The sequence below is a fragment of the Orcinus orca genome, chromosome 10, assembly GCF_937001465.1.
Source record: "Orcinus orca chromosome 10, mOrcOrc1.1, whole genome shotgun sequence".
NCBI classification, from domain to species: domain Eukaryota; kingdom Metazoa; phylum Chordata; class Mammalia; order Artiodactyla; family Delphinidae; genus Orcinus; species Orcinus orca.
Genome location: NC_064568.1, coordinates 67,603,162 through 67,630,563, shown reverse-complemented (window position 1 = coordinate 67,630,563; position 27,402 = coordinate 67,603,162). Strand labels below are relative to the sequence as shown.

The following is a 27,402-nucleotide window of genomic DNA, read 5'->3' as shown; positions in this document are numbered from 1 at the left end:
CGTACTGCAAAAAAAAAAAAGGAAGCAAATCTTGAGATCTGCAACAACATGGATGGACCTTGAGGGCATTATGCTAAGTGAAATAAGTCAGTCAGAGAAAGACAAATACTGTATAATCTCACTTATATGTGGAATCTTTAAAAAAAAAAAAAAAAAACCCCATAGAGAAAAGATCAGATTTGTGGTTACCAGAGGTTGGGTGTGGGGGAATTGGATGAAAGTGGTCAAAAGGTACAAACTCCCAGTTATAAGATAAATCAGTACTGGGGATGTAATGTACAACTTGATGACTACAGTAAACACTGCTTTATAGTATGTGTGGAAATTTTTAAAAGAGTAGATCATCACAAGGAAAAACCACTCTTTCCTTTTCTTTAAATCTGTATGGATGATAGACATTAACCTTATTATGGTAATCATTTCACAAGATGTGACAGTCAGTGCTGTACACTTTAAACTTACATAGTGCTGTATGTCGATTATATTTCAATAAAACTGTATGTCGATTACATTTCAATAAAACTGTCAATTATATTTTCAATAAAAAGTATTTATTTCAATAAAAGAAATAAATAATTTTATTTATTTCTTGAAATAAAATTTCAAGAAAAATTGAGAAAAAGACACTATCCACAGAGTAAAAAGGCAACCCACAGAATGGGAGAATGTATTTGTAAATCATGTATCTGATAAGGAATTAATATACAGAATATATGGAGAACTCCTAAACTCAACAACAAGAAAATAACTGATTCAAAAATGGGCAAAGGGGGCTTCCCTGGTGGCGCAGTGGTTGAGAGTCCACCTGCCGATGCAGGAGAGACGGGTTTGTGCCCCGGTCCGGGAAGATCCCACATGCCGCGGAGCGGCTGGGCCCGTGAGCCATGGCCGCTGGGCCTGTGTGTCTGGAGCCTGTGCTCTGCAATGAGAGAGTCCACAACAATGAGAGGCCCGAGTACCGGAAAAAAAAAAACAAAAAACAAAGGACTTGAATAAACATTTCTACATAGATGATACACAAATGGCCAAGAAACACATGAAAATATGCTCAACATCGCTAATCAGAATTAAATGTAAATCAAAACTACAATGAGATATCACCTTACATCCACTGTGATGGCTACTATCAAATAAACAGAGAACAAGTGCCGGAAAGGACATGGAGAAATTGGAAACCTTGTGCACTACTGGTGGGAATGTAAAAGCTACAGCCACTGTGGAAAACCGTGTGGCAGTTCCTCAAAAAATTAAAAGTAGGATTACCATATGATCTAGCAATCCCACTATTGCGTATATACCCAAAAGAACTGAAAGCAGGTTTTTAAGAGATATTTTTATACCCATGTTCACAGCAGCATTACTCACAATAGCTAAAACATGGAAGTAACCCAAGTGTTCATCACTAAATGAATGGATAGGCAAAACGCAGTATATGCATATAAAGGAATTTTTTTTTTTTTGGCTGTGCTGCGTGGCTGGCGGGATCTTAGTTCCCCAACCAGGGATTGAACCTGGGCCCCCAGCAGTGCAAGTGCAGAGTCCTAACCACTGGACCACCAGAGAATTCCCCGTATAATAGAATATTATTCAGCCTTAAAAAGGAAAGAAATTCTGACACATTCGACTACGTGGTTGAACCTTGAGGACATTATGCTAAATGAACTAAGCCAGTCACAAAAAGACAAATGCTGTTTGATTCCACTTATGTGACATATCTAGAGTAGTCAAAATCATAAGGATACAAATTGTATGGTGGTTACCAGGGGTTGGGACGAGCAGAGAATGGGCAGATGTTGGTTAATGGGCATAAAGTTTCAGATTTGCAAGATGAAAAGATTTATGGGGATGGATGGTAGTGATGGCTGCACAACAATGTGAATGTATTTAAGACCATTAAACTTTACATGTTAAAATGGGTAAGATGGCAAATTTTACGAGTATTCTAACACAAGAAAAGAAATGTGGGACTTCCCTGGTGGCACAGTGGTTAAGAATCCTCCTGCCAATGCAGGGGACACGGGTTTCATTCCTGGTCCGGGAAGATCCCATGTGCCGTGAAGCAACTAAGCCCATGCGCCATAACTACTGAGCCCGTGCACCACAACTACTGAAGCCCGCATACCCTAGAGCCCGCATGCCACAACTACTGAACCCACATGCCACAACTACTGAAGCCCGTGCACTCTAGGGCCTGCATGCCGCAGCTACTGAGCCCATGTGCTGCTACTATTGAAGCCCTCATGCCTAGAGCCTGTGCTCCTAAACAAGAGAAGCCACTATAATGAGAAGCCCATGCACCACAACGAAGAGTAGCCCCTGCTCGCCGCAACTAGAGAAAGTCCGCACACAGCAACGACGACCCAACACAGCCAAAAAAAAAAAAAAATTAAAAAAAAAAATCTGAAGTGGAATGTTTTCCTTAGAAGTACTTCTAGGACCACCCTCCTAGTCAGCAACCAGCAAGCCCCCAAACGTTTATGGCCCATCTGGGTACCACTGTTCTATATGCAGGGGATCCTGAGAGAAGGACAGGGCCCTTGTGCTCAAGCAGCTCACAGACAAGTAGGAAAGGAAGCAAGGAGATGGTTGGACCACTGCAGAGCATCTGTCGCCTGCTATTCAGACCTACAAAACCTGGAGAACAGAGCAGGAAACCTAATTCTGCCTCCTCAGTGTCCTGCTCGTACAGTGTCCCAGACAGGGCCCACCCCACAGCCAACGTCCAGACCCACTACATGCACATGGCCCTTCTGCAACAGCATCTGATGTAGGTTCCTGCCCTGATGCAGACCCTGCCCTGGGCCCAGTCTGGGTAAGTTTCTCCTGGTGGCAGAATCTTAACTTCCTCCTTGGAGCAGTACCTCCCTCTTTAAAGGAGCTCCAGGCAGAAGTCTGGGGAGTCGGGGGGGGCTGTTTTTCAGTGATTCACCCACTAGACTGCAGCTACAAAATCCCCGGAAGTTCCCTTTAGTTAACAAAGCAACTGGACGGATACACCATGCCTAACCTCGTTTACTGCATAGCTACTAGAAAGTATTGAGTTTCAAAGAAACAAGTTTGATGCTTAATTAGAACTACCCCCTGCCCTTATGAATGTAAATTGGTACAGCCACTATGGAGAACAGTATGGAGGTTCCTTAAGAAACTAAAAATAGAGCTACCATATGATCCAGCAATCCCACTCCTGAGCATATATCCAGAGAAAAACATGGTTCAAAAGGATACATGCACTCCAATGTTCATTGCAACGCTGTGTACAATAGTCAAGACATAGAAGCAACCTAAATGTCCATTGACAGAGGAATGGATAAAGAAGATGTGGTACACATATACAATGGAATACTACTCAGCCATTAAAAAGAATGAAATAATGCCATTTGCAGCAACATGGGTGGACCTGGAGATTATCATACTAAGTGAAGTAAGTCAGACAGAAAAAGACAAATATCATATGATACCACTTATATGCAGAATATAAAAAGGTGATATAAATGAACTTATTTACAAACAGAAACAGAGTCACAGACTTAGAGAATGAACTTACGGTTACCGGGGGGAAGGGTCGAGGAGAAGGATAGACTGGGAGTTTGGGATTGAGATGTACACACTGCTATATTTAAAATACATAACTAATAAGGACCTACTGTATAGCACAAGGAACTCTGCTCAATATTCTGTAATAACCTAAATGGGAAAAGAATTTGGAAAAGAATAGACACATGTACATGTATAACTGAATCACTTTGCTGTACACCTGAAACTAATACAACACTGTTAATCAACTACATTCCAATATAAAATAAAAATTTTTTAAAAACAACATAAAAGGGGGAACAAAGAACTATCCCTCTTAGAGGGGCATCAGTTCCCAATATTGAGGGGAGACCCATCCCCTTGCTGCTGACCTGGCCTCGCTGCAGACAGCACTGCTCTGTTGGAGGGGGCTGTTGAATCCCTCTCCCCTCTCTCCTCAGCACAGTTTCTGGAAGGGTGTCTAAGCTTCCTCTGAGCCCAGCTGTGGCTTATTAACAGGGGCAGATGGTAATAAGACTTTAACGTGAAGCATGCACTCTTCAGTTGTTATCAAACATGACAGCAAATAAACCAAGTGCCACCTTCAGGCTGTGAATCTGGGCCTCAAGAACCAAGTTTTGTGGGACGACCCAAGTTGGCTGTATGACGGCCAGGACCAGATTTCCTGTGGACAGTGCTACACAACTCTGTGCTGCGATTTCACCATCCCGACTCCAAAATGATGCTCCCCCAGAAGGTCCTCGTCAGGGCTTCGAAATCTGAGGAGCCCCGAGGCCAAGTGGCAAGAGCATGGGATCAGGTCCAGCTCTGTGTTGAAAGGAAGTGATTTTGGTCAAGTCACCTCTTCCCTCTTGAGACTTCAGTTTCCTCACATGTAAAACAGCTAATATTTATTTAACTTTTCACATTTTAATTGTGGTTAAAAAAAAACCATAAAATTTATCATCTTAATCATTTTTAAATGTATAGTTCAACAGTGTTAAGCATTTTTCCACTGTTGTGCAACCAATCTCCAGAACTTCTTCATTGTGCAAAACTGCAACTCTATACCCACCAACCCAATTCCCCATTCTCCCCTCCTCCCCATCCCCTGGCAACCACGATTCTACTTTCTATTTCTATAAATTTGACTACTGTAGATTCCCTCATATAAGTAGGATCATGCAGTATTTGTCTCTTTGTGATTGGTTTATTTCACTTAGAAAAATGTCCTCAAGGTTCATCCATGTTGTAGCATTATGTCAGAATTTCCTTCCTTTTTAAGGCTGAATAATATTCCTTTGTATGTATATACCATATTTTGTTTATCCATTCAACCACTGATGGACACTTGGATTGCTTCCACCTTTTGGCTATTGTGAGTAATGCTGCTGTGAACACAAGGGTACAAATATCTCTTTGAGATCCTTCTTTCAGTTCCTTTGGACATAGACCCAGAAGTGAGATTGCTGGATCATAGGATGATTCTAATTTTTGAAGAACCACCATAGTGTTTTCCATGGAGGCTGCACAATTTTACATTCCCACCAACAGTGAACAAGGGTTCCAATTTCTCTACATCAGGGGTCCCCAACCCTCAGGCCACGGACCGCTACTGGTCCGTGGCCTGTTAGGAACCAGACCGCAGAGTAGGAGGTGAGTGGCGGGCGAGCGAGTGAAGCTTCATCTGTATTTACAGCCACTCCCCATCGCTCGCGTTACTACCTGAGCTCCGCCTCCTGTCAGATCAGCAGTGGCATTAGATTCTCATAAGAGCGTGAACCCTACTGTGAACTGCGCATGCGAGGGATCGAGGTTGAGTGCTCCTTATGAGAATCTAATGCCTGATGATCTGAGGTGGAGCTGAGGCAGTGATGCTAGTGCTGGGGAGCGGCTGCAAATACAGACTATCATTAGCAGAGAGGTTTGACTGCACAGAGACCATAATAAATCAGTTGCTTGCAGACTCATATCAAGACCCTATCAGGGAGTGGCAAGGGACAATTAAGCTGCATCTGGTGGCAGGCTTTAAGTCAGAATCCGACACTTATTTTAGTCTGCGTGTAGCCCACCCATTATTTTATTTACCACTTCTGTCCGTGCCTTTTTCCCGCACTGCACACTTGTCTCAGTCACAGTTTTGGTAAGTCCACAAGCTAACCCTAGCCAAAATGAGTAAAAAACAAATGTCGCTGGAGAGCATCTTTGAAAAGGGGGAAAGACCCAATGATGAGACAGCAGAAGACCCTAAGACTGCCAACAAAAAGAAAGCTTCATTTAAAAGAAAATACCAAGAGTCCTACTTAAATTATGGGTTCATTGCAACAGGTGAATCACGTTCTCCAAGCCCACTTTGTATAATATGGGGTGACCAGCTATCCAACGAAGCCATGAAACCTTCAAAACTGCTTTGCCACATGGAGACTAAGCACCCTGAATTAAAAGACAAGCCTTTGGAGTTTTTCAGAAGAAAAAAAACGTGAACACAAAGAACAGAAGCAATTATTGAAGGCCACCACTTCATCAAATGTGTCTGCACTGAGAGCATGATTCTAAGTGGCTAACTGCATTGCTAAAGCTAAGAGGCCCTTTACTATTGGTGAAGAGCTGATCCCACCTGCAGCTATGGACATTTGTTGTGAACTTTTAGGAAAGGCTGCAGTTCAAAAGGTGCCACGTGTTCCCCTTTCGGCTAGCACCATAACTACACGAATTGATGAAATAGCAGAGGATATCGAGGCACAATTGTTAGAGAGGATTAACGGGTCACTGTGGTACGTGATTCAGGTTGAAGAGTCTACCGATGTTGACAACAAGGCAAAAATGCTTGTTTCCGTGTGATATATTTTTCAGGAGGACGTGCATGAGGATATGTTATGTGTACTTTTGTTGCCAACCAACACCACAGCTGCAGATTTATTCAAGTCTTTGAATGATTACATATCAGGAAAACTGAACTGGTCATTTTGTGTCGGTATATGCACGGACGGAGCGGCTGCCATGACTGGATGGCTCTCTGGTTTCACCACTCCAGTCAAAGAGGTCGCTTCTGAATGTGAGTCTATGCACTGTGTCATCCATAGAGAAATGCTGGCTAGCCGAAAAATGTCACCAGAACTTAACAACGTTTTACAGGATGTGATTAAAATCATCAACCACATTAAAGTACATGCCCTTAACTCACATCTGTTCACGCAGCTCTGTGAGGAGATGGGTGCAGAGCACACACGTCTTCTCTTATACACAGAAGTGAGATGGCTTTCTAAAGGGAGGTCACTGGCCAGAGTTTCTGAGTTACGAGAGCCACTCCAGAGATTTCTTTTATTTTTTTTAAAGATCTTATATATTTAGACTGTGCCGGGTCTTAGTTGTGGCATGCGGGCTTCTTAGTTGCGGCATGCATGCGGGATCTAGTTCCCCAACCAGGGATCGAACACGGACCCCCTGTACTGGAAGAGTGGAGTCTTACCCACTGGACCACCAGGGAAGTCCCACCCAGAGATTTCTTTTAGAAAAATAGTCACCACTGGCAGCACATTTCAGTGACACAGAATGGGTCGCAAAACTTGCTTACTTGTGTGACATATTCAACCTGCTCAGTGAATTCAATCTGTCACTTCAGGGGAGAACGACAACTGTGTTCAAGTCGGCAGATAAAGTGGCTGCATTCAAAGCCAAACTGGAATTATGGGGGCGACGAGTGAACATTGGGATGTTTGACATGTTTCAAACATTAGCAGAGATTTTGAAAGAGACTGAGCCAGGGCCTTCTTTCTCCCAGCTGGTGCACGATCACCTATCTCAGCTTTCAAAAGAGCTTGAGCATTACTTCTCAACCACAAAAGACTCCCGAACTGGGGAGGAATGGATCCGTGACCCATTTGTGAATAAGCCAGGTGAATCGACTTTGTCCATGCTAGAAGACGATCAACTGCTTGAGATCTCAAATGACAGTGGCCTTAAAGGTATGTTTGAGACAACTTCAAATCTCCATACATTCTGGATTAAAGTCAAGGTGGAATATCCTGAGATTGCCACAGAAGCACTGAAAAGCCTGCTTCCATTTCCAACATCCTGTCTTTGTGAAGCAGGGTTTTCTGCAGTGACAGCGACCAAAACGAGATTACGGAGTAGACTGGACCTAAGCAACACACGTCGGGTGTCACTGTCTCCCATCACCCCCAGATGGGACCATCCAGTTGCAGGAAAACAAGCTCAGGGCTCCTACTGATTCTGCATTATGATGAGTTGTATAATTATTTCATTATATATTATGATGTAATGATAATAGAAATAAAGTGCACAGTAAATGCAATGCGCTTGAATCATCCCGAAACCACCCCCCTCCCCCATCCATGGAAAAACTGCCTTGCACAAAACCGGTCCCTGGTGCCAAAAAGGTTGGGGACCGCTGCTTTACATCCTCACCAACACTTGCTATTCTCTAGTTTTTTTTGATTAGCAGCCATCCTTATGGTTATGAGGTGATATTTCATTGTGGTTTTGACTTGCATTTCCCTAATGTTTAGTGATGTTGAGCATCTTTTCATATGCTCGTTGGCCTTTTGTATATCATCACTGGAGAAATGTCTATTCAAGTCCTTTCCGTATTTTTTATTCTGGTTATTTGGGTTTTTTTGCTGTTGAGTAATAATAGCTTACATTTATTTAGCTCACATTATAGCGTAGAAACTACACTCAGGACCAAACTAAGACAAGCAGTACCCTGGCAGGCTAACGCTCTGGTGTCATTTCAAACTCATAGTCTTTTTTTTTGAAGTATAGTTGATTTACAACATTGTGTTAGTTTCAAGTATACAGCAAAGTGATTCAAGTTATATTTTCTTTTTATTTTCCATTACAGGTTAGTACAAGATATTGAATATTATTCCTTATGTTATAGAGTAAATCCTTGTTGCTTATCTATTTAATATATAGTGGTTTGTTCATCCCATACTCCTAATTTATCCCTCCCCCTCTTTTCCCCTTTGGTAACCATAAGTTTGTTTTCTATGTCTGTGAGTCTATTTCTGTTTTGTAAATAGATTCATTTGTATTGTTTTTTAGATTCCACATATAAGTATATCATATTTGTCTTTCTCTGATTTACTTCACTTAGTATGATATTTTCTAGGTCCATCCATATTGCTGCAAATGGCAATATTTCATGCTTTCTTATGGCTGAGTAATATTCCATTGTGTATATATACCACATCTTCTTTATCCACCCACTTATGGACACTTAGGTTGCTTCCATGTCTTGTCTATAGTAAACAGTGCTGCTATGAACACTGGGGTGCATGTACCTTTTCCAATTAGAGTTCAAATCCATAGTCTTTAAATATTTGCTAAAAATTTACTTGGAGGGAAGAGGAACAAGGAGAAACTGATTTCCTGTTATTAAAACATATATATGGATGCAGCATTATTCACAATAGTCAAGACATGGAAACAACCTAAGTGTCCACTGATGAATGAATAAAGAAGATGTGGTGTATATATACAATGGAATATTATTCAGCCATGAGAGAGAAAGATATCCTGCCATTTATGACATGGATGGACCTTGAGGGCATTATACTAAGTGAGATAAATCAGACAGAGGAAAACAAATATTCTATGATACAACTCACACACGGAATCTAAAAAAGACAAACACATAGAAACAGAGTGGCAATTACCAGGGGCTGTGAAGTGGGGGAAATGGGGAGATGTTGTTAAAGGATACAGATTTGCAACTAGAAGAGAAATAAGTTCTGGAAATCTAATGCACAGCATAGTGTTTACAGTCAACAACACTGTATTATAAACTTCAAGGTTGCTAAGGGCCTAGATCTTAAATGTCCTCACCACAAAAAATAATTATGTGCCAATAGAGGTGCTCGCCAGTACTAGTGGTAATTCTAATGCAATATGTAAATGTTTCAAATCAACATGCTGTACACCTTAAACTTACACAATGTTATAAATCAACTATATCTCAATTTTTTTTTTAAATATGTAGAAACAGATCCACTAATTCACCCCTACTGGCCACAGTCTGAACAAAAAGATTTTGGTTTGGTTCTTTTTGTTTGTTTTATAAAATCGTTCCAACTTTTCTGAAATTCTTGTTCTCCCTTCAGTTTTTGTCTTGATCTTCCAAACCAGATAAATTCTTGGGAGGCATATTAAAGGGCTTAGGATTTTGATAATGAAATGAATCACTCCTTCCCAATAAACAGCATCAAGCCAAGCATTACTCAGTCTTGCAGTTGCAGCTGAGTGCCCTGCCAACTCTCAGCTGATGGAGACAGAGACTCCGTACAAGTGCTGGAACACTCTCACAAGATAGGTGGGTGCTAGCAAGCAAAGCTTTCCATCTCCTCTTGTGGATGCTGGATCAATTTGCATTTCAAGTTATATAAGGAGACGTCTGTAGAGACCTGAGTGGCCTGACAGATCCTGCTGATTTACCGAAGTGATTTTTTAATTAGGAAATGTTTGTAAGATACACATAAGTGTAAAAAGTAATGATACCCATGTACTCATCACTAAGCATAAACAGGTGGTGACAGTTTTTTCATTTTTAAGAAATAAAATGTTTCAGGGGAATTCCCTGGCTGTCCAGTAGTTAGGACTCCTTGCTTCCACAGCAAGGGGCACAGGTTCCATCCCTGGTCAGGGAACTAAGATCCCGCAAGCTGAACAGCGAAGGAAGGAAGGGAGGGAAATGTTTCAGATACAACTGAAGTTCCACATCTTTTCCCTGACCGTCCCTCCGCAGAGGTACCTATTATCCTGGAGTTAGTGCATGTCATTCTGGTGAATGATTTTGTTTTCACTGTGTACTTATCTACAAACAACCTAGGCTATTGCTTTGGGTGTTTGTAAGTTTCACATAAATGATAGCTATGTGGCCATCTGTCACTATTTTGGCTGCTCAGTGTCTGAGGCCCCTTCCCAGGAGGAGGAAGAGTCCCTTCACCATGAGAGCTAAAAGGCCAGCGGGCTGCCCTCCCAGCTTGGGACAGGCCTGTGACCACACAAGGGTCTGCAATCAGACCACAGCCCCTGACAGCAATGGCAGTGCTGACCAAAGGGCCTGGGGCTCGGCTGTAGCCACACAATTTGGTCCTGGATCTCAGTCCTTCAGCTCTCCTGCTGATTCTGTGAACTACCATTATCCTCCCAATGAACCCTTTTTCTGCTTAAGTTAGAAGCATTTTCTTTACTTACAGTTTAGAACCTGATTGAAAATGATACTTTTGCAACTCACTTTTTTCATTCAACTTTTTTTTTCAGACTCGAATGAATATAACTGAAAGGCAGCAGAATATGCCACTCCAAAACATGCCACTTTGGCATATTGATATTTTGAATTAAAGGTACTTGAGAAACAGTTGGACAGGCTGACCCTCCTTTGTCTCCCTGAACTGCACTACGGATCTCTGAGGCTTTGTTCATTTTTCTTCATTCTTTCCTCTTTCTGTTCCTTATACTGATAATCTCAGTTGAACTATCTCCAAATTTTCTGGTTCTTTTGCCTGCTCAAATATTTTGTTGAGCCCCTCTAGTGAATTTTCCATTTCAATTATTGCACTTTTTAACTTCAGAGTTTCTATTTGGTTCTTTATTATAATTTGTATCTTTGTTGATATTCCCTATTTAGTGAGATATTGCTCTCATATTTTCACTTAGTTCTTTATTTCCAATTTTTTTAAGTTTATGTCTTTTTTTTAATTGAGGCATAATCAACATATAACATTATACTAGTTTCAGGTATACAACATGATTCAATATTTGTATATATTGCAAAACGATCACCACAAGAAGTCTCGTTAACATCTGTCACCATACATAGTTACAATTAGTGCCGTTGGTGTAATGGTATCACGCAAGATTCCCATAGTTACAATTTTTCTTGTGATTAGAACTTCTAAGATCTACTCTTAGCAATTTTCAAATATGCAATACAGCATCAATTATAGTGACCATGCTGTACATCATATCCCCATGACTTGTTTATTTTATAACTGGATGTTTGTATCTTTTGATTCCCTTCATTCATTTCACCCACCCTTCACTTAACTTTTTAGAAATTATTTTCTTTAGTTCTTTAAACATACTTAAAATAGTTGATTTAAAGTATTTTTCTAGGAAAATTCCCCTGTGGTCCAGTGGTTAGGACTCCATGCTCTCACTGCCGAAGGCCTGGGTTCAATCCCTGGTCGGGGAGCTAACATCCCACAAGCCATGTGGGGCAGCCAAAAAAAAAATAATAATAAAGTATTTTTCTAGTTGGTTCCACATCTAGACTTCGTTAGAAATGGTTTTTATTGATTACATTTTTCTGTGCATAGGCCACATTTTTGTGTTCCTTTTCATGTCTCAATTTTTTGTTGAAAAATGAACATTTAAAATAATATAATATGGTAACCCTGCAAATCAGATTCTCTTCCTCCCCAGCAGCTTGTTATAATTGCTATTTTTTGTAGTTTGTCTGTTTAGTGACGTTTCCAAAGTAATTATGTAAAGTCTGTATTCTTTGTTGTACGTGGCCACTGAAGTCTCTTTTTAGTTAGCTTAGTTGTCAGCTAATGATTGCACAGAGATTTCCTTAATCGCCTGGAATCAATAAGACTCCAAGTCTTTGCCAAAGGGCTCTGTGTGCATGTTGGGGTATGCATTCAACAATCAGCCTGGAAGCTGACAGTTCTGCCTTAGCCCTTACTCCCTCCTTGCAAGGAGCCTCAAGGTCAAAGAGAGGTGAGAGCTTAGCATCTTCTCAGGCCTTTTCCTTAGCATGCATATAGCTCTGGGCATACTCACAACACGACACATGCATGTGGCCTTCTAGATTCCCAGAAATATGTCAGCGCTTTTTAAGGCCCCTATGGACATCTCATTTCCCACTTTTCCTTTTAAGATTTCTAGATTGTCTATCATGTGTTCCAAATGCTATCCACTGTTTCAACACAGCCACAAAGGTAAGCAATTGCCTATCATTGTTTTTAACAAACACCTCCACCCCAACCCATACGAGGAGAAGGCCTTATGCATTGAGTGAAAGAAGCCAGGTCAAACACAGTCAGCTTTACAGGTGGTGTCTTTCAGGGCACCACTAGACAGGTCAAATAATGATAATCCTCTGAGAATGAGGCTTTGAAGTTCTAGACCTCTTCTCCTTCAGTGGCTACTACACCGCTGGTTTCCACTGCGAGTGAAGTCTACTGGTTTTCAAAGCTAACACAGAGTAGAAGAGAAGGGGATGGCACTAGGGGAAAGTTAAAACCCTAAAAAGCTCAGAGGACTCTGGGAATATGGAAAGTAGGAATCACTAGGAACAGGTCTCCCCACCTACACAACAACTGCACTCACAGAATCTGATGTAACTATTTCCGAACTCTGGAGTCTGCAGAAGGCTAGCAACTTACAGGAGAAGACATTAATGGTGAATTGAGGTTAATTTTGGTCACTTTCAGCTCTTATCACAGCAGCAGATACCCATCCCCCACCCCACCCCAGCCACGTGGCAGGAAGCTATGCAAGTTTTCCTGGAGCAGCTGTACACAGCCTGTGGGAGCTAGGGTGGGCAAAAAGGACTCCTACCTCCAAATATTGGGCATCTGTGCTCTGACTGCCAACTGCTGCTTCTGATCACGGAGATGCAGACAGATATGAGGGCAGTCATTGTTGTTTCACCTCCCCCTGTTGTGGCAGCCCCTCCATCTCTGGCTCAAGTGACTTCCAGTGGGATTTAAAGGGTCAGTGCACTTCCCACCCCCCTTTGCTGTTCACTCCTTATTCTTTGGAGAGCCAGATATTAAATACTAGGATATTCAAAAACAACTGCATATATGGGGAAAATTAGAAAGCGACCACATATGCCCAGGGAAAAGCTCAGAAAAGACCCAAGAAGACATTAAGTTTACACTTCAGACCAACCCTCAGCACAGAGACCGTCTATAGCAATCAAAAAACTAAATAAATAAATAACAAAATACAACAAAATATGGGGAAGGGGGAGAATCTGATTTCTAGAGTTAATATCACATTATTAGATTCAAATGGCCTGAGTGCAACAAAAACATCACAAGGCATACAAAGAAACAGGAAAGTATGGCCCATTCAAAGGAAAAAATAATTCAACAGAATCTTTCCCTGAAAAAGACCTCGTGGCAGATATACTACCAAAATTTTAAAACAGCTGTCTTAAAGATGCTCAGAGAACTAAAGGAAGATATGGAGAAAGTCAGGAATACGATGTGTGAACAAAATGGAACTATCAACAGAGATTTTAAAAACCTAAAGAGAAACCGAAAAAGACTCGAGCTGAAAAGTATAATAACTGAAATGAAAAATTCACTAGACAGATTGAAAGGCAGATTTGAGCAGGCAGAAGAAAGAATCAGAGAACCTTAACATAGGACCACGGAAATTATTGAGACTGAACAACAGAAAGAAAAAAAGATTCAAGAAAAGTGAACAGAGCCTAAGGGACCTGTGGGACCAAGTGGACCAATATACACATCATGAGAGTCCAGAAGAAGGAGAGAGAGAAAGGGGCAGAGAAAATATTTGCACAGTGGCTAAAAACTTCCCAAATTTGATGTAAGACATGAATATGAACATCCAAAAAGCTCAGTGAACTCCAAGCTAGATTGACTGACTCAGAGACCCATCTCAAGACAGATTATAATTACACTTTCAAAAGCCTAAGACAGACAGCAAATCTTGAAAGTAGCAAGAAAGAAGTGAACCACCGCATACAAGGGATTCTCAGTAGGATGATGAGCAGATTTCTCATCAGAATGTTGGAGATCAGAAGACAGTAGGTTGGTATATTTAGTGCTAAATGGAAAAAACTCAACCACGAATCCTATATCTAGCCAAACTGTCCTTCAAAAGTGAGGGAGAAATCAAGACATTCCCAGGTGAACAAAAGTTGATAGACTGTGACCACTAGACCTGCCCTGCAAGAAATGGTCAAGGATTCCTCCCAGGTAAAATAAAAAGATACTAGAGAGTACCCTGAAGCAATATAGAAGTATAAAGATCTCAATAAAGGTAAATACATGGACAATTGTAAAAGCTAGTATTAATATAACAATTATTTTTAACTGTACTTGGTTTTCTACATTCCACAAGACAATAATACATTAAAAAAAATTAGTGTAAAAGTATTATTGTAACTTTCGCTTGTCACTCCAAATCCTGTTTTCTACATAATTCAAGAGATTAATGTAGTTAAAAGAATGATTAGTTTATATTTTTGGTCCCTACAATATAAAAAGATATAATTCTGTGATATCAACTACCAAGGGTGCTGGGGAAAGAGCTATAAAGGAACAGAGTTTTTGTTATTGAAGTTAAGCTACTATAAATTTATACTAGAATATTGTAACTTTAGGATATTAAATGTAATCCCCATGGTAACCATAAAGAAAATATCTATAGAATACACATAAAAAGGAAACAAGAAGGAATTTAAACATTTCACTAAAAAAAAAAAAAAAATCAACCTAACACAAAAGACAGGAATGAAAGAAATGAGGGACAAAACACTCTAGGGCATCAACACAGTGACAGAAGTCCTTTGTATCAGTAATACTTTAATGCAAATGGATTAAACCCTCCAATGAAAAGAGAGATTGGCAGAATAGATGAAAACACAGATCCAACTGTATGCTATCTACAAGAGACTCACTTGAGATCCAAAGACATAAAAGGTTAAAAGAGAAAGGATGGAAAAATCTATTCCGTGTAAATACTAACCAAAAGACAGCAGGGGGACTTCCCTTGTGGCACAGTGGTTAAGAATGTGCCTGCCAATGCAGGGGACACGGGTTCGAGCCCTAGTCCAGGAAGATCCTACATGCCGCAGAGCAACTAAGCCTGTGTGCCACACTACTGAGCCTGCGCTCTAGAGCCCGTGAGCCACAACTACTGAGCCCATGTGCCACAACTACTGAAGCCCACGGGCCTAGAGCCCATGCTTCACAAGAGAAGCCACCACAGTGAGAAGTCTGTGCACCACAACGTAGAGTAACCCCCTCTTGCTGCAACTAGAGAAAGCCCACGCACAGCAACGAAGACCCAATGCAGCCAAAAATAAATAAGTAAATAAATTTATTTTTTAAAAAAAGACAGCAGGAATGGCTATATTAATATCAGACAAAATAGACCTTAAATCAAAAAAGTTTATAAGGGACAAAGAAGGACTGTATATATTAATGAAAGGCTCAAAACATCAAGAAGATAAAACAATATAAACATTTACACACCTAATGACAGACTATCAAAACATATGAAGCAAGACCTGACGGAATTGAAGAGAGAATTAGACAGGTCTAAAATTGTAGTTGGAGACTTCATGACTCAACTCATAAGAATGGAGAGAAGAACCAGACAGAAGATAATTAAAGAAAGAGAGGATTCAAGCAATGTAATAAACCAACTAGATCTGAGAGACATATGCCGAACACTCTACCCAATAAGAACAGCATACACATTCTTCTCAAGTACACATGGGACATTTTCTAAGATAGACTATATGTTATGCCACAAATATGTCTCAACAGATTCTAAAAGATAGACATCATCCAAAGTATTTTCTCTGACCATAATGGGATGAAGTTAGAAATCAATAATATAGAGAAAACTGGAAATTTTACAAAACTGTGGAAATTAAACAACATACTTTTAACTGACCCATGGACCAAAGAAAAAAATCACAAGGGAAATCAGAAAATACTTAGAGATGAATGAAAATGAAAACACAACATACCAAAACTTATGGTACATGGCAAAAACGGTGCTAAGGGGAAATTTTTAGCTATAAATGTTTATGTGGTTTTTTTTCTGTTTATTTATTTTATTTATTATTTTATTTTTGGCTGCATTGGGTCTTTGTTGCTGCACATGGGCTTTCTCTATTTGTGGTGAGTGGGAGCTACTCTTCATTGCAGAGCACGGGCTCTAGGCACGCAGGCTTCAGCAGTTGTGGCACGTGGGCTCAGTAGTTGTGGCTCACAGGCTCTAGAGTGCAGGCTCAGTAGTTGTGGTGCACAGGCTTAGTTGTTCCGCGGCATGTGGGATCGTCCCAGACCAGGGCTCAAACCTGTGTCCCCTGCATTGGCAGGTGGATTCTTAACCACTGCGCCACAAGGGAAGTCCCTATAAATGTTTATGTTAAAAAAACAAAACAAAACACAGGAAAGTCTCCAATCAAGAATCTAATTTTGCAACTTAAGGAACTAGAAAAAGAACAAACTAAACCCAAAGGTAGCAGAAGGAAGGAAATAATGAAAACTAGAACACAGAATAAACACAATAGAGAACAGAAAACAGTGAGGACTTCCGGGGTGGTCCAATGGCTAAGACTCCATGCTCCCGATGCAGGGGGCCCAGGTTCGATCCCTGGTCAGAGAACTAGGTCCCACATGCCGCAACTAAAAGATCCCACATGCTGCAGCTAAGACCCGAGGCAGCCAAATAAATAAATACTTTTTTTAAAAAAAAGAAAATAGTGAAACCAAAGTTGTTCTTCAAAAAGATTAATGAAATTGACAAACCTTTAGCTAGATGGACTAAGACAAAAAGAGGGAAGACTCAAATTACTAAAACCAGAAATGGAAGTAGGGACATTTCTAACAATGCTAAAGAAATAAAAAAGGACTGTAAGAGAGTGCTATGAACAGCTATACACCAAAAAAACGGAAACCTAAGTGAAAGAGACAAATTCCTAGAACACAAAACCTACTAAGACAATCATTAAGAAAAAACCTGAGGGAGCCGGTGCATCAGTGGCTGGTGGGAGCACAGCCTGGGAATGGGGGCAGGGAGGCAGCTCTCTACCCATACTCTTCTAGGTCAGTGATGCACTGCAGCAGCTGCAGGGCCTCCTGACGGCAGGTGAGCACGTGACCAACTCGGCCTTCCACACCAACTTCAACCACGTGTGGCTGTGCCTGCTGGGGCACATGCGCTGCCCGGCCGCACATGGTCCTGACCAAGGTGCTGTGTGACCAGGCACTCCACGTGCCCCTGGTTGTCTCAGTCTTCTACACCCGTGTGAATACTCTCCAGAGAAAGAATGACATAATTTTGGACCTGGAAAGCAATTCTAGAATTCATCTGAGCGGTCCATGATGTGCTAGCCTTTTGTACAGCTGACCAACTTCCGCTTGTTCCTGTTCACTGGAGAAAAGTTTTCACTGGACTCTGGTTTTCTTTTGCTTTTCACAACAGAGTTGTCATGGCACACTGAAGTCAACTTTCACCTTCCTTAATATAAAGGAGGCAAATGCAGTTGAAAGGGCCCCAGAGAAATAAGAAGTCAGGAACTCCCTATAACTGACTTTTTTTTTCCCTTAAATACAGTGGATTGCCTGCAGGTAAAATACTCTGCTTACCAGTTATGTGCTCCATTTTGAATAATTACTATTCCATAGACCCAACTGTTTTTTAATTAGCAATGATAACTTTAAATTTTATTCAGTCTTTTCTGCCATTCTAATCTGAAATTATTACTTTTCTAATTTTTTAACTTCTTTAATATTTTTGTTTCTCTAATACTTTGGTTAATATAACCATGGCAACATGATATTTTATAATCATTACTATTTCTATTCTAATATTTTAATGCCAGTTGATTTAACAAACCCCCTTTTGACTATATACATCTCCCTTCTAAAATCTCAGGTTTCTCCTAAATACGTTTGGGTCAGATTACCTTTTATACCAAAAATAGTGCTTATAGTAAATTTCTATTTGTACAAAATTCAGTCAAGAAGAAGACTGAATAACCAGATTTTCCCCAAAATACTGTATAATAATTTATTGTTATGCTTATACTAAAGTTCTGCAAGTACATTTTGTATCCAAAAAAAAAAAAAGAAAGAAAAAGAAAAATCTGAATAGTAAGAGATTGAATCAGACATCAAAAACCTCCCAAAAAACAAAATTCTAGGACCAGATGGTTTCACTGGTGAATTCTACCAAACATTTGAATACCAATTCTTCCCAAAAACTGAAGAGGAGGGAACACTACCAAACTCACTTTATGAGCCCAGTATTACCTCGATACCACAACCAGATTAGGACACTACAAGAAAAGAAAATTACAGGTCAATATTCCTGATGAAAACAGATGCAAAAAACCTCAACAAAATATTAGCAAACCAAATTCAACAATATGTTTCAAGGACCATATAAAATGATCAAGGGAGATTTATCCCTAGGATGCAAGGATAGTTCCACAGCCCCAAATCAATGTGATACACCACATTCACAAATGAAGGATAAAAAACAAATAATCATCTCAATAAAAGCAGAAAAAGCATTTGACAAAATTCAACATCCTTTCATGGAAAAACTCACATCAAAATGAGTACAGAGGAAACATACCTCAACATAATAAAGGCCATATATGACAAGCCCACAGCTAACAACATACTCAATGGTGAAAAGCGGAAAGTTCTTCCTCTAAGATCAAAAGCAAGAGGAGGATGTCCACTCTCACCGCTTTTATTCAACATAGTATTGGAAGTCCGAACCACAGCAATTAGGCAAGAGAAAGAAATAAAAGGCCCGCAAATCTGAAAGGAAGAATTAAAACTGTCACTGTTTGTAGCTGACATGATATTATACATAGAAAACCCTAAGAGTCCAGTTCAAGATGGCAACATAGGAAGATCCTAAACACACCTCCTCCCACAGACACACGAAGTCTACAGCTACATATGGAACAATTTCCTCTTAAAAAAACAAACTAAAAACAAACCTAAGAACCGGCTGAGTAACTCACACACGAGGAAAACAAGAAAGAGATCACATCCAGGTGTGTAAGAGAGGCTGAGAAACAACCTTCCCGTAAACCCCACCCCTGGTGTGGCGACCCACAGTCAGGTGGGAACTCAAAACCTGGAGCTTCTCCCTGAGAGGCAAAGGGTTTGAACCCCACATCAAGCATCCCTAGTTTTAAAACCTGAGAAATGAGGGAATTCCCTGGCGGTCCAGTGGTCAGGACTCCTTGCTTTCACTGCTGAGGGCCTGGGTTCAATCTCTGGTTGGGGAACAAAGATTCTGCAGCTGCATGGTGCAGCCAAAAATAAAAAAATAAAATAAAACCTGAGAAATGGGCCCCCAAAACATTGAGCTTTGAAAACCAACAGGTCTTACATCCACAAGAACCACAAGGCTATAGGGAACTGAGAAATGGCTCTTTAACACCTCATGCACTTGGACTCACCCACCCCAGGGACCAGCACAGAAGCATCCAATTTAGAGTTGCCCAGACTTTACATGAAAGAGGCTCATTTGCTGGTCTTGGAGCACCAGCCCGAGGGGCAAGCATCTAGTACCCCCACAGGTGGAGGCTGACAGGTGCCATGTTTGCGTTTTCTGTCTTGCTCCAGTTGGTGGGCACCATTTTTTAAAACTCTACTAAGCCTTTTTTTCTGGCAAGAGCTTTTACACATGCTTGGCGCCCCAGTTTTTAAAGCTGCTGCCCAGAAGATGCTCCTTGATCACCTGGCTTTGGAGGCCAGGAGGCTTGCATTCCTGAGTCTCATGGGATTGTAACACACAGAGAGATAGTTTTTGTCAGACTACCACCACCTCGCACTGTGCAGACAGCAGACTGAAACACACCCCAAGTCTTTTCTGAGAAAGAGGTCTATTTGCTTGTCCGGAAGCTTCAGTCTGAGGGGCAAGCTTCTGGTTTGGCACACATCTAGGGGCCTATGGAGGTGTTCTCAGGGAATGGATGTCAGTGGACACAGTCTCTGTACGCTTCCTCTCCCTTGATCCAGCTCACCGGTGTCTCCCATAAAGGAGCTTACACCCATGCTTGGTGCCCTGATTTTTGCAGCTGCCACCAAGGGACACTTCTACATCACCTGGCTCTGTGACCGGTGGGGCTCACACTTTCAGTCCCACAGAACAATATATCTTTTCATACTTTAAAAGCTGCTGCCTAAGGGTCTGGCATCTAATCAGCCTGAATCTGGGTGCTGACTGACTCCTCTCCTTGCAGAAACTGACAGGTCTTGGAACACCCTCAAAGACTGGAAGCTATTTTTTATAAATTTATTTATTTATTTATTTTTGGCTGTGTTGGGTCTTCGTTGCTGCTCATGGGCTTTCTCTAGTTGTGGCGAGCGGGGGCTACCCTTTGCTGTGGTGCACGGGCTTCTCATTGCAGTGGCTTCTCTTGTTGCGGAGCATGGGCTCTAGGCACACGGGCTTCAGTAGTTTTGGCACACGGGCTCAGTAGTTGTGGCTTGCGGGCTCAGTAGTTGTGGCTCGTGGGCTATAGAGTGCAGGCTCAGTAGCTGTGGTGCACGGGTTAGGATGCTCCGCAGCATGTAGGACCCTCCTGGACCAGGGCTCAAACTCATGTCCCCTGCATTGGCAGGTGGACTCTCAACCACTGCGCCACCAGGGAAGTCCCCAAAGACTGGAAGCTATTAAAAACAAAACAGGCTGCTTGGATAATCACAAAGGTTTGAGAGACAATGAACAGCTAGGGCAGGATTGAATGATAAGATTCATCTCCTACATGAGGCCACTCCTTCAAGACTGGGAGAGGTGGTTATTTCATTTACTGTATAATAACTAACACAGAAAGTAAAGCAAAATGAGGAAAGAGAGGAATATGTTCCAACTGAAACAACAAGAAAAAAAACTCAGGGAAAAAAAACTCAATGAAACAGAGATAATTACTTTACCCTAAAAGAGTTTAAAGTAATGATTATAAAGATGTTCATCAGGGAGCTCCCTGGTGGTCCAGTGGTTAGGACTTGGTGCTTTCACTGCTGTGGGCCCAGGTTCAATCCCTGGCTGGGGAACTAAGATCCCACAAGCCATGCAGCAGGGCAAAAAAACAAAAATAAAACAAAACTCACCAGACTCAGGAGAAGAACTGATGAACTCAGTGAGAAATTCAACAAAGGATACAAAATATAAGAAAGTACCAAATAGAAGTTGGGGGGCTGAAAAGCACAATAACTGAACTGAAAGATATACTAGAGGGGTTCAACAGCAGACGAGATGAAGCAAAAGACAGGATCGATCAACTTGAAGACAGGGCAGTGGAACTCACCTAATCAGAACAGCAAAAAGAAAAAAGGAAAAAACAAAGTGAACTTAAGGGACTTATGGGACAACATCAAGCAGACTGACATTTGCATTACAGGAATCCTAAAAGGAGAAAAGACAGAGCAAGAGGTGGAAATTATATTTGAAGAAATAATTACTGAAAACTTCCCTAACCTGGGGAAAGAAAACAGACTTTCAGATCCAGAAAGCTCACAGAGTGCCAAACAAGATGATCCCAAGAGACCCACACCAAGACACATTATAATTAAATAACAGAAGTTAAAAACAAGGAGGGAATCTTAAAAGTAATAAGAGAAAAACAACTTTTATGTATAAGGAAACCCACATAAGACTATCAGTAGATTTTTTAGCAGAAACTTTGCAGGCCAGAAAGGAGTGGCACAATATTCAAAGTGCTAAGAGGGAAAACTCCCAACCAAGAATATTCTACCCAGAATATTTATCATTCAGAAGTGAAACAGAGGTAGTCTTCCAGACAAGCAAAAGCCAAAGCAGTTCATGACCACTAAACAAGCCTCACAAGAAATGTTAGAGACTTCTTTAAGTTGAAAAGAGTGCTAATTAGTAAGAAGAAAACATGTGAAGGTATAAATTTTACTGGTAAAGTAAATATATAGTAAAGGAGATGGATTAATCACTTATAAAACTAATATGAAGGCTAAAAGACAAAAAGTAGTAAAACTAACTATAACTACAGTAATTAGTTAAGGGATACACAAGATAAAAAGATGTAAAATGTAACATTAAAAACAAAACTTGGAGGGAAGAGTTAAAATATACCATTTTACAATTCATTCAAATAAGTTGTTATCAACTTTAAAATAGGCTGTTATAAATGTAAGTTGCTATATGCAACCCACATGGTAACCACAAAGCAAAAACCTATGGTAGATAAAGACAGAGGAATATAAGCATACCACTAAGAAAAAATCATCACACAACAGAGAGAGAAAGCAAGAAAAGAAAGTAACAGAGATAAACTACAAAACAGCCAGAAAATAATGAACAAAATGACAATAAGTACATACCTATCAATAATTATTTTAAATGTAAAAGACTAAATTCTCCAATCAAAAGACACAGTGATTAAAGCAACAGAGATCCTAAATGACACAACAGAACAGTTAGACTTAACTGATATTTTCAGGACATTACATCCCCCAAAAAGCATAATACACATTCTTTTCAAATGCACATGGAACGTTCTCTAGGATTGACCACATACTAGGGCATAAAACAAGCCTTAACAAATTTAAGAGTATAAAAATTATTTCAAGCATCTTTTCTGACCACAACAGCATGAAACTAGAAATCAACCACAGAAAAAGAAATGAGAAAAAAACAATTACATGGAGACTAAACAACATGCTACTAAAAATCCAATGGGTCAGTGATGAAATTAAAGAAGAAATTTTAAAATACCTTGGCAAATGACAATGAAAACACAACTATACAAAACCTGTGGATTCAGCAAAAGCAGTTCTTAGAGGGAAATGCATAGCAATACAGGCCTTCTTTAAGAAACAAAAAATATCTCAAATAAACAACCTAACCCACCACTTAAAAGAACAAGAAAAAGAACAAACAAACCCTAAAGTCAGCAGAAAGAAGGAGATAATAAAGATCAGAGAAGAAATAAATAAAATAGATTAAAAATGAAATAGATTAAAAATAAAATAGAAAACTCTCAGCCATGTGAGAATACAGTGAGAAGGTGGCCACCTACAAATTAAGAAGGGGGTTTTCACCTGACACAGGATTTGCTTGTACTTTGATCTTGTACTTCCCAGCCTCTAATAGAACTGGGGGAAATAAATGTTGTTTAAGTGGAAAAAAATAGAAAAATCAATAAAACCACGAGTCAGCTCTTTGAAAGGGTAAAAACTATTGACAAACCTCTGGACAGGCTCACCAAGATGAAAAGAGAGAAGACCCAAATAACCAAAATAAGAAATAAAAGAGGAAAAATCAATTGATACCACAGAAATACAAAAAAACATAAGAGACTACTATGAACAATTACATGCCAACAGATTCAAAAACATAGATGAAATGGACAACTTTCTAGAAACACACAGCCCACCAAAACTGAATCAAGAAGAAATAGGTAACTTGAACAGACTGACTACTAGAAATGAAATAGAATCTATAATTTAAAAACTCCCTACAAACAAAAGTCCAGGACCAGATGGTTTCACAGGTGAATTCTACCAAACATACAAAGATCCCTCTCAAAGTCTTCCAAAAGACTGAAGAAGCAGGACTTCCCTGGTGGTACAGTGGTTTAGAATCTGCCTGACAGTGCAGTGGACATGGGTTCAATCCCTGGTCCAGGAAGATCTCACATGCCGCCACAACTACTGGGCCTGTGCGCTAGAGTCAGCGAGCCACAACTACTGAACCCATGTGCCACAACTACTGAAGCCTGCATGCTCTAGGACCCGCATGCCGCAACTACTGAGACCCACACACCGCAATTACTGAAGCCCGCACGCCTAGAGCCCATGCTCCACAACAAGAGAAACCCCCACTTGCTGCAACTAGAGAAAGCCCATGCACAGCAATGAAGACCCAATGCAGCCAAAAAATAAATTAATTAATAAATTTTTAAAAATTCGACATCCGGACTTCCCTGGTGGCGCAGTGGTTAAGAATCCCCCTGCTGATGCAGGGGACAAGGGTTTGAGCCCTGCTCCAGGAAGATTCCACATGCCGCAGGACAACTAAGCCTGTGCGCCACAACTACTGAGCCTGCGCTCTAGAGCTCACGAGCCACAACTACTGAGCCCACGTGCCACAACTACTGAAGCCCACGCACCTAGAGCCTGAGCTCCAGAACAAGAGAAGCCACCACAATTAGAAGCCTATGCACCACAACAAAGAGTAGCCCCCACTCGCCACAACTAGAGAAAGCCTGCGTGCAGCAACAAAGACCCAAAACAGCCAAAAATTTTTTTAAAAATTTAAATTGGTAGGAAAGAGGTAAAACTGTCATTATACGCAGATGACATAACACTATATATAGAAAACCCTAAAGACTCCACACAGAAACTACTAGAAGTGATAAATGAATTAAACAAGGTAGCAGGATACAAGATTAACATACAGAAATCTGTTGCATTTCTTTACACTAACAATGAAATATCAGAAAGGGAATGTAAACAAACAATCTCTTTTACAATTGCATCAAAAATAAAATACTTAAGGAATTCCCTGGCAATCCAGTGGTTAGAACTCAGTGCTTTCACTGCCGGGGCCCGCGTTCAATCCCTGGTGGGGAACTAAGATCCTGCAAGCCATGCATTGTGGTCAAAAATAAATAAATAAATAAATAAAGATTGAACAAATGACAGCAGCCTCGTTTTGAAAAATATTTTTAAATAAATAAAATAAAAGAGGAATAAATCTCACCAAAGAGGTGAAAGACTTATATGCTGAGAACTACAAAATTAATAAAGGAAACTGAAGATAATTCAAAGAAATGGAAAGATAGCCCATGCTTTTGGATTGGAAGAATTAATATTGTTAAAATGGCCATACTACCCAAAGCAATCTACAGATTTAATGTAATCACTATCAAAATACCCGTGACATTTTCACAGAACTAGAACAAATAATCCTAAAATTTATATGGAACCATAAAAGACCCAGAATTGCCAAAGCAGTCCTGAGGAAGAAGAACAAAGCAGGAGGCATAGCCCTCCCAGACTTCAGACAGTACTGCAAAGCTAATCAAAACAGCCTGGTATTGGTACAAAAACAGATATACAGATGAATGGAAGAGAATAGGGAGCCCAGAAATAAATCCATACACCTTTGGACAATTAATCTTTGACAAAGGAGGCAAGAATATACAATGGGGAAAAGACAGTATCTTCAGCAAGTGGTGCTGGGAAAGTTGGACAGCTGCATATAAATCAATGAAGCTAGAGCATACCCTTACACCATACGCACACACACAAAAAAACTCAAAATGGCTTAAAGTTTTAAATATAAGACAAGACACCATAAAACTCCTTTAAGAGAACATAGGCAAAACATTCTCTGACATAAATCATACTAATGTTTTCTTAGGTCAGTCTCCCAAGGCAATAGAAATAAAAGCAAAAATAAACAAATGGGACCTAATCAAAATTGTAAGCTTTTGCACAGCAAAGGAAACCATAAACAAAATGAAAAGACAACCTACAGACTGGGAGAAAATATTTGCAAATGATGTGACCAACAAGGGCTTAATTTCCAAAATATACAAACAGCTCCTGCAATTCAATAACACAAAACAAACAACCCAATCGAAAAATAGCCTCAAGACCTTAATAGACATTTCTCCAAAGAAGACATACAGATGGCCAATAGGCATATGAAAAGATGCTCAACATCACTAATTATTAGAGAAATGCAAATCAAAACTATAATGAGATATCATCTCACCAGTCAGAATGGCCATAATTTAAAAGTCTACAAATAACAAATGCTGGAGAGGGTGTGGAGAAAAGGGAACCCTCCTACACTGCTGGTGAGAATGGAAGTTGGTACAGCCACTATGGAAAACAGTATGGAGGTTCCTCAGAAAACTAAAAATAGAATTACCATATGAACCAGCAATCCCACCCCTGGGAATATATCCAGACAAAACTATAATTCAAAAAGACACATGCACCCCTATGTTCATAGCAGCACTGTTCATGATAGCCAAAACACGGAAGCAACCTAAATGTCCATCAACAGAGGCATGGATAAAGAAGATGTGGTATATATATATACAATGGAATACTACTCAGTCATAAAAAAAGCAAAACAAAATAATGCCATTTGCAGCAACATGGATGCAACTAGAGATTATCATACTAAGTGAAGTAAGTCAGAAAGAGAAAGACAAATACCATATGATATCACTTATATGTGGAATCTGAAATACGGCACAAGTGAACTTATCTACAAAACAGACACAGACTCATAGACATAGAGAACAGACTTGTGGTTGCCAAGGGGTAGGGGGGAGGGAGAGGGACAGACTGGGAGTTTGGGGTTGGTAGATGCAAACTATTATATTTAGAATGGATAAACAACAAGGTCCTAATGTATAGCACAGGGAACTACATTCAATATCCTGTGATAAACCATAATGGAAAAGAATATATAGTTTAAAATAAAATAAAACTCCTAGAAGAGAACATAGGCAAAACATTCTCTGTCATAAATTGTACTAATGTTTTCTTATGTCAGTCTCCCAAGGCAATAGAAATTAAAGCAAAAATAAACAAGTGGGACCTAATCAAACATAAGCTTTTACATACTAAAGAAAACCATAAACAAAACAAAAAGAAAACCTACGGACTGAGAGAAAATATTTGCAAATAATGCGACTGACAAGGGCTTAATATCCAAAATATACAAACCGCTCCTACAATTCAATAACAAAAAACAAACAACCCAACTGAAAAATGGGCACAAGACCTAAATAGACATTTCTCCAAAGAAGACATACAGATGGCCAATAGGCACATGAAAAGATGCTCATCATCACTACTTATTAGAGAAATGCAAATCAAAACAACGAGGTGCCACCTCACACCAGTCAGAATGGCCATCATTAAAAAGTCTACAAATAGGGACTTCCCTGGTGGTCCAGTCAGTAAGACTCCACTTTCCCAATGCATGGGTCCCGGGTTCGATCCCTAGTCGGGGAACTAGATCCCACATGCATGCTGCAACTAAGAAGTCCACATGCCACAACTAAGACCCCGCACAGCCAACATAAATAAATATATATTTTTAAAGTCT

At 40.2% G+C, this 27,402-nt stretch overlaps 1 long non-coding RNA gene and 1 other non-coding gene across 2 annotated transcripts in view; both read right to left on the bottom strand.

The window, feature by feature from the left end:
- The window catches only part of LOC125965621 (uncharacterized), an 83,933-nt gene that overhangs the window by 37,717 nt on the left and 18,814 nt on the right, over positions 1-27,402 (bottom strand). The gene's annotated exons all lie outside the window — the stretch shown is intronic.
- On the bottom strand, positions 1,491-1,563 carry TRNAA-UGC (transfer RNA alanine (anticodon UGC)). The gene has a single exon. It is a non-coding gene; the product is annotated as a tRNA-Ala (tRNA).